General features: G+C 40.7%; 1 long non-coding RNA gene and 1 other non-coding gene across 7 annotated transcripts in view; both read right to left on the reverse strand.

The window, feature by feature from the left end:
- LOC129350158 (uncharacterized) overlaps nucleotides 1–915 on the reverse strand; it is a 32,268-nt gene extending 31,353 nt beyond the window's left edge. For 5 of the 6 annotated variants that reach the window (XR_008603462.1, XR_008603460.1, XR_008603456.1 and 2 more), the window contains exon 1: nucleotides 655–915. This is a non-coding gene — a long non-coding RNA (uncharacterized LOC129350158). The remainder of the gene's footprint in view (nucleotides 1–654) is intronic. The other variant, XR_008603457.1, reaches the window with a different exon arrangement.
- Nucleotides 916–999: 84 nt separating this feature from the next.
- Nucleotides 1,000–3,149, reverse strand: si:ch211-212d10.2 (uncharacterized). The gene is made up of 3 exons (XR_008603464.1): nucleotides 3,007–3,149; nucleotides 2,602–2,722; nucleotides 1,000–1,020 (listed from the first exon to the last, which is right to left on the reverse strand). It is a non-coding gene; the product is annotated as an uncharacterized si:ch211-212d10.2 (transcript).
- Between the last annotated feature and the right edge of the window lie 2,888 nt (nucleotides 3,150–6,037).

The raw sequence follows: 6,037 nt of genomic DNA on the forward strand, positions 1-6,037 counted from the left end.
AATGTATGCTTTATAAAGGAAAACCTGCACTGCTTCCGCCAATAACCTGTCTGTCTGACCCTCAAAGTTACAAACATGCCACAATTAATGATTGTCAAAACATCAAGATGATGTTTTATTTCATTTACTCTCCATTTTAACCGCTTCTGCAAATTACTTGATTAGAGCCACATTTTGCATAATTATAATGAATAATTCCTCTGCCATGACTGCAAAACACAAAGGCTTCATTAGTAGCTGCACTTGAAATTCATCTTATAAGAGCAATTCTAGACGGAGTTTTGCAAATGATAATTTCATGTTCTGATTAGAGACATTTGTGAGCGTCCTCAGTATGTCCAAAGAGAAGACATTTACTTGCTGGTGCATACAAGTGCAACAAAATATGCAAAAAGAGCATATGAGAAATTAAACTAAACATTTTCAGATCCCCAACAGTTGTTGAGTTTCAGGAAAACAATGTAGTGAATGGTGCAAATCAGATTCCTCAATGTGAAGATCAAACCACTTTACATTTACTCTAATATTTGCATCAGAAAAAAATGGCAGTATTAAAAAATTGAAAAATTATATTGGAAAATTATATTCCATGCTGCGAAATTTGATGCGTGCTACTGTCCGGTGTGTTATCAAGTGCCAGTGATGATTCTGTACCTGGAATGCCGGCAAGAAAAGCTCAAGCAAAACAACTTCATGATGTCATGTCCTCTTCAGACAGTCTTCTTGATAGGGTCCTGAGTTCACAGCGTCAAAGTAGACACAGCTCTGAGAACATAAAAGATAAGGCTTAGGAATGTTTTCGGATGGCTTGGGTTTGTGGAACAGATCTTAAAAATAGCCTGACTGGACTACACAGGTCTCACAAAGGGCTGCAGGAGGACGAAGAGGCGGCAGCAGCAGCAACAGCGCTGACGTTGTTGTTCAGCTTTTCTGTTCTGCAGGTAAAGGCTGCAAGGAGAGACGACTCGGGTGCTTCACGTACACGTTGCCGTCCTCCAGCTTGACTTCATACACTTGTTGCTGTAGTAATGAAAACACGGAAACACAAAAATATAAGAGGTGAGAGAAACACGCCCACCTGAATTGCTGTGGGAGAAATCACACTTTAATGTGTCAAGTACAAAAATTCATGGTGGGTTAAACGTTACCTTGAAAGAAACACTTGCGTTGCAATATTTTGGTCTTTCATGATTTATATTTCAATATTAAAAAACACAGGAAGTTTCACCAGATGACTAAAAACAACTCTATTTAGAAAGAAATAATTATTTTAGACCGATTAGGGTGATTTTGTAGCAGAGTGCATTTGCATAGAAAACCATAAATGATAATAATAAAGCTGAATAATGACTTCAGCATGATATGGTGTAACTGGCGAAGACATCCAAAAAATGTTTTTTTTGCCCTGGACAGCATTCAGATCCAGCTTTGAACTCATCATACTCGATTATCCTTTCTGTAGCCAAAATATTCTCATACAACTCACTAAACTGGCACGATTAAGGAAATTATGGTGATTTTGGAATAATACTGAGATCATGATTAACCTATATCTCACAATCACTAACTGATTTTAGAGACAAAATATTTTTATTGCACTTTCACGTTATAGTAAAAGCACTACATTCCTGCTAATGTACATATCTGTAGTAAAAACACACAAATACAGTGCAGCTCATAGATGCAAAGTATAGATAGAATTGTACTGGAAAAAAAAGACGATGAACCCAGGCACACATCAAAAATGATCAAGAAATTACTAAATTCTGCTGGACTTACGGACGTCCTTACTTACATCCCATCAAGTACTTGTGGACTGTGATAAGAAAATGGGTCTTTTCCAGAAAGTCAATAAACTGAAGTTAATTGTACCAATTCTGTTAACAGGAGTTGCCAAAGATACAACCAGGAGCTTGCAGAAGTTAACCAAAGGTGTATGTATATTTTTTGACCCAGCAGATTTTGTCATATTTCCAAAAGAACTACAATAATGGACTGTTTGTTCCGCTTCCCTCGGGGAAACGGTACAGAAACATAAAAACTCTGACCTCCAGACTCAAAAACCGTTTTTATCCAAGAGCTGTCCATCCATTTCCCTCCTACACACACAACAGACTCACTATGTGCAATAAAGAACTGTCTGCACTGGACTGAACTTTACACTCATCCTACTGCTCACGTGCACAAAGACTGTTTACATATTTATATCTTTTAAATATATATATATATATTTAATTTTATTTGTACATAGTGTACCTTTTTCTATTTTTTATATATAGCTGGGAGTCACCAATAGTAATTTGGCTGTGTGGAAACACAATGACAATAAAGATTCTTGATAAATGTGTGAAAGAACTAAAATGAAGTAGTTTGGGGCATATCACTGTGTACATATTAAACTGATATTCGAAAATGTATACAATTAAAAAGGGAATAGACATTGTTCTCACGAGGAACATCTTTCTTTGGTTTACCCTACATATTGCAGTTTGTATTATATGTTTTTAATGTTTTACACAGGGCAAAAAAAAGACATTTTGCTATTGTAGTAGAAAAATAAACTAATATAATGAACCCTGGAGGACTTGTTTCATCACTGACCTGTAGTGATGTCCCTGATTTCCCAGTTCTGAGGTCGAAGTCGTAGTCATGCCATGGACAGAAGACCTGCAGGACTCCTTCAGCCTCCTCAATGTCCCCCTCACACAGAGGACCCCCTAGACTCAAATACACAAAAACAACATCCTGTCAAAACAATCACAATCTCCTAGGAAAATGTGATGCTTTCATAACAATGTTGGAGACAGCAGGGGGCATGGTGCTTTTCAGAGAATGACTCAGTCTCTCATATGTTGATGGAAGCTCCGTTAAACCTCACAGAGACATTTATAGTACATGACTACTGTTATGATCAGCTGCGCGCACTGTGACTTTAACATTTTGCAGTTTCTCACTTCACATGTAGCTGAAGGGTTAATCTAAGCGAACGTGAATGTGGGTTTTTACCGGAGTGCGAGCATCGAGCATCCATGGCAAAGAACTCTCCCTTTACGTAGAAGAGGCACACATCAGAGTCGTAGCCGAGAGAGGAGTGCATCAAGCGGCAGCGCTTCTTGGAGAGCTCCGAGGCCGGGCCTATGAGCCTCCACGAACCGCCGTCCGTGTTTCCCTCTTCATCTCTGGAGCCAGAAGCCATAAAGAAACGAGCTGCTTTTCTAATTTGCGCTACTGCAGTGCTCCTTTTTTCCGCCGGTGCAAACGGTTTTGGCCGCTGGATCCGTGCAGATATTCCATATTAACCAGCGGGCCGAGCGGCGCGACGCGCAGCCGTATGGAGGAGCTGCCGCTGCCGCTGCCGCCGCCGCCGCCGCCGCCGCCGCCTCCATCCGGGCTGCTGCACCGACACACCGCCGTGCACAAGCACCGCAGCACTGTACATATGAGTGAATGCATATCACACATACTGAATGAGCAGCACAAACTGACTTGCATACTTAAAAATGACGCTTAAACTGCAAATCAGCTGCAAATGCGCATACTGAACTGTTCCAAAAAACAAACAAACAAGCATCAGCCGGCCCAACCCTGCAACCAGGAGGCCTTTGAACTTCACTAAATTAATGTGCATCATAAATGTGAATGTTTCATAATGAATGGAACCAGACAGACCCTTCCTGTTCTTTGATTAGGGTCAGTCTGTGAAATTAACTCACTGTTTTATGTTCAAACATGGCAACCAGCTGCAACAAGCCCATTCTGCAGAGTTCTTGGTGGCCTGCCGAGTTTATTGAGAACACTTAAATATACTAGAGTATTGGACTTGTTCCCAAGGAGTGTGGTAAATGTGGAACATAACTTTTTTATGCACTGTGCAAATAGTTCAAAATCATTTCTCAATTATCAGTTACAAAGCCTGTTATTGTTCTCCATGGCAGACTCCGTCTGCCGCTCACCAGACAGGTATTTGTCTGATTTCTTCAAGTCCCCCCCCCCCCCCCAACTTTAGCATTACATTCAATTGTTTGTGAAGTTTGTGTCTCTGCTTGTGTGTTGTTGTCTTTCACTACAGAAAAAAAAACTGCTTTCTTCAGCACTGGTACATTAAACGAGAGATGAGAGAAGACAAAATTTATCAGAGAGATGCATCTTCTAACAACATAGGAGATCTTCTGTCAGCAACTTTCTCTGTGTACAAGTCAGCCATCTGTCTAAGATCAAAGATTACTGACTCATAATTATCACCGGTGTTTAAAACCAACCTTTTCAGTAGCACTAAAGTTGAGCTACAGATTCATCCAAATGGCAATTTGCAAAAACGAAAATGCACTAACAATGATCTGCATTTCTTCAACTATCAACCACATTGTCTCCATTGCTTCATTGAGCCAGTAATAATGCAACTGGGAGTTAAGCCTGTAAGTAATGTGAGTTAGTGTCTAGACTGGGGTGATGCGTAACAGAGGCTACTTGTTCTGATTTGTGTCTTTGAGAAACTGACTCATGTGAGGCGTGCAGCAGGAGGAGAGCAGCAATGCTGTGAAAATGTGTCACAGGCAGGAAGAAGGAATGCTACTGCGTCTTGTCAGAAGTTGGATCCTCAGCAAAAGTAAATGTGAAGAAAAGAAGAAGCCAATGTTAAGAAATGTGAGCTAAGTGAGCGTGCTAAGCAGATCAACAGAGAGGTAATTATTATTTTAAATCACACTATGCAAGTTTTCAGCTGTGAAGGCAGAAAGGGATGCCCACAAAGGCTTCTGCACACAACAACATCAATAGTTTGGAATAAAAATAATGATGAAGTAGCATTTATGGTGATCTGCATGGTAAATGTGTGCTGTTTTCCCAATTGTCAACATCACCTGCTCTGATACTTTGGTTCTGCATCAACCAGCATTCACTGCAGTTGAACTATTTGGATTATTTTTTGCTAAGTCGCTACTGCAGTATACTTTGTATGTGTCAATTCATGTTTTTGTGGTTCAGTGTGTAGAGGACCAGATTACCAATGCATGACTGATTGAACATTACCAAATGACAACTACTGAACATGAGAACTGAAAGAATCCATGCCTACTTGTCATATACCTCTACTGAGTGTTTAACAGCATGTCATCATAGCATTTCTGTGGAAAAACCCAGAAACAAAACCCAAATCACTAGCAGTGAAACACAGCTGGGAATATTTTGCCATGCTGATTACAGGTAGGCCTGAATCATGCAGCCTCCTCTCATACAGCAGGGTTAGATTGGAAAATCACCAAAGGTGTTTATTTTCATCGGTGCTTCCAAGTTTTACTTATTAGAGGGTGGGGTCCTGAGGTTATGTAATAGTTTGCAGAGGATCGCAGCCAAGAAGCTGTACAGTGAAGTGAGCAGTCGGCAAGCCTGAGGTGGCAATGACAAACTGAAAGTCATTACCAACAGCTTTGCCACTGCATGCTGAACGGTGACAAGACAAACTGTACACATGCGGAAAATCTAATTAAATGAGCTCCAAGTGATTTGAGTTTTTGCAGGGGAAAAAAAACAATAATTACAGAAATGAAAATGATGTATTGTGGAAAGTTTGAATCAGCAGGCTGGATGGGATTAATAAACAAATCTGCAGACAGTAAGAAACAGGCCAGAATGATCACAGGAGCATTGCACTGTCCATAAATTTCTTCGACTTCTCATTGCAGCACTTCGACCACTGGACAGTGTAACTATTTGCATGGGGCAAAATTTGGTGTGGGGAAAGTCTGGCTCGGATGAGATATTAGGCTGAGAGCAGAGCCAAAACTCATCCATCATTAGCTTCATCTTGTCCACAACCCAGCAACTACCCTCAAAAGTCTCTTAACTCATCCGCAAAGGATGGATGGAAGATCAGCTCTCCAGCCAATGTGGTTTTCATTAGCTAAGCAAATGCTGCAGCCAACTCCAAACACCACTCCCTGCTTGCTTTGCTCCTTCTCTAATGGAGCTTGTCATTCAATTGCTTCTTGTTTCATGTACTGATATGAGGACAGTGAGCTTTAAGGGTCCCCTAAGGAGC

Source organism: Amphiprion ocellaris, chromosome 2, assembly GCF_022539595.1.
Source record: "Amphiprion ocellaris isolate individual 3 ecotype Okinawa chromosome 2, ASM2253959v1, whole genome shotgun sequence".
NCBI classification, from domain to species: domain Eukaryota; kingdom Metazoa; phylum Chordata; class Actinopteri; family Pomacentridae; genus Amphiprion; species Amphiprion ocellaris.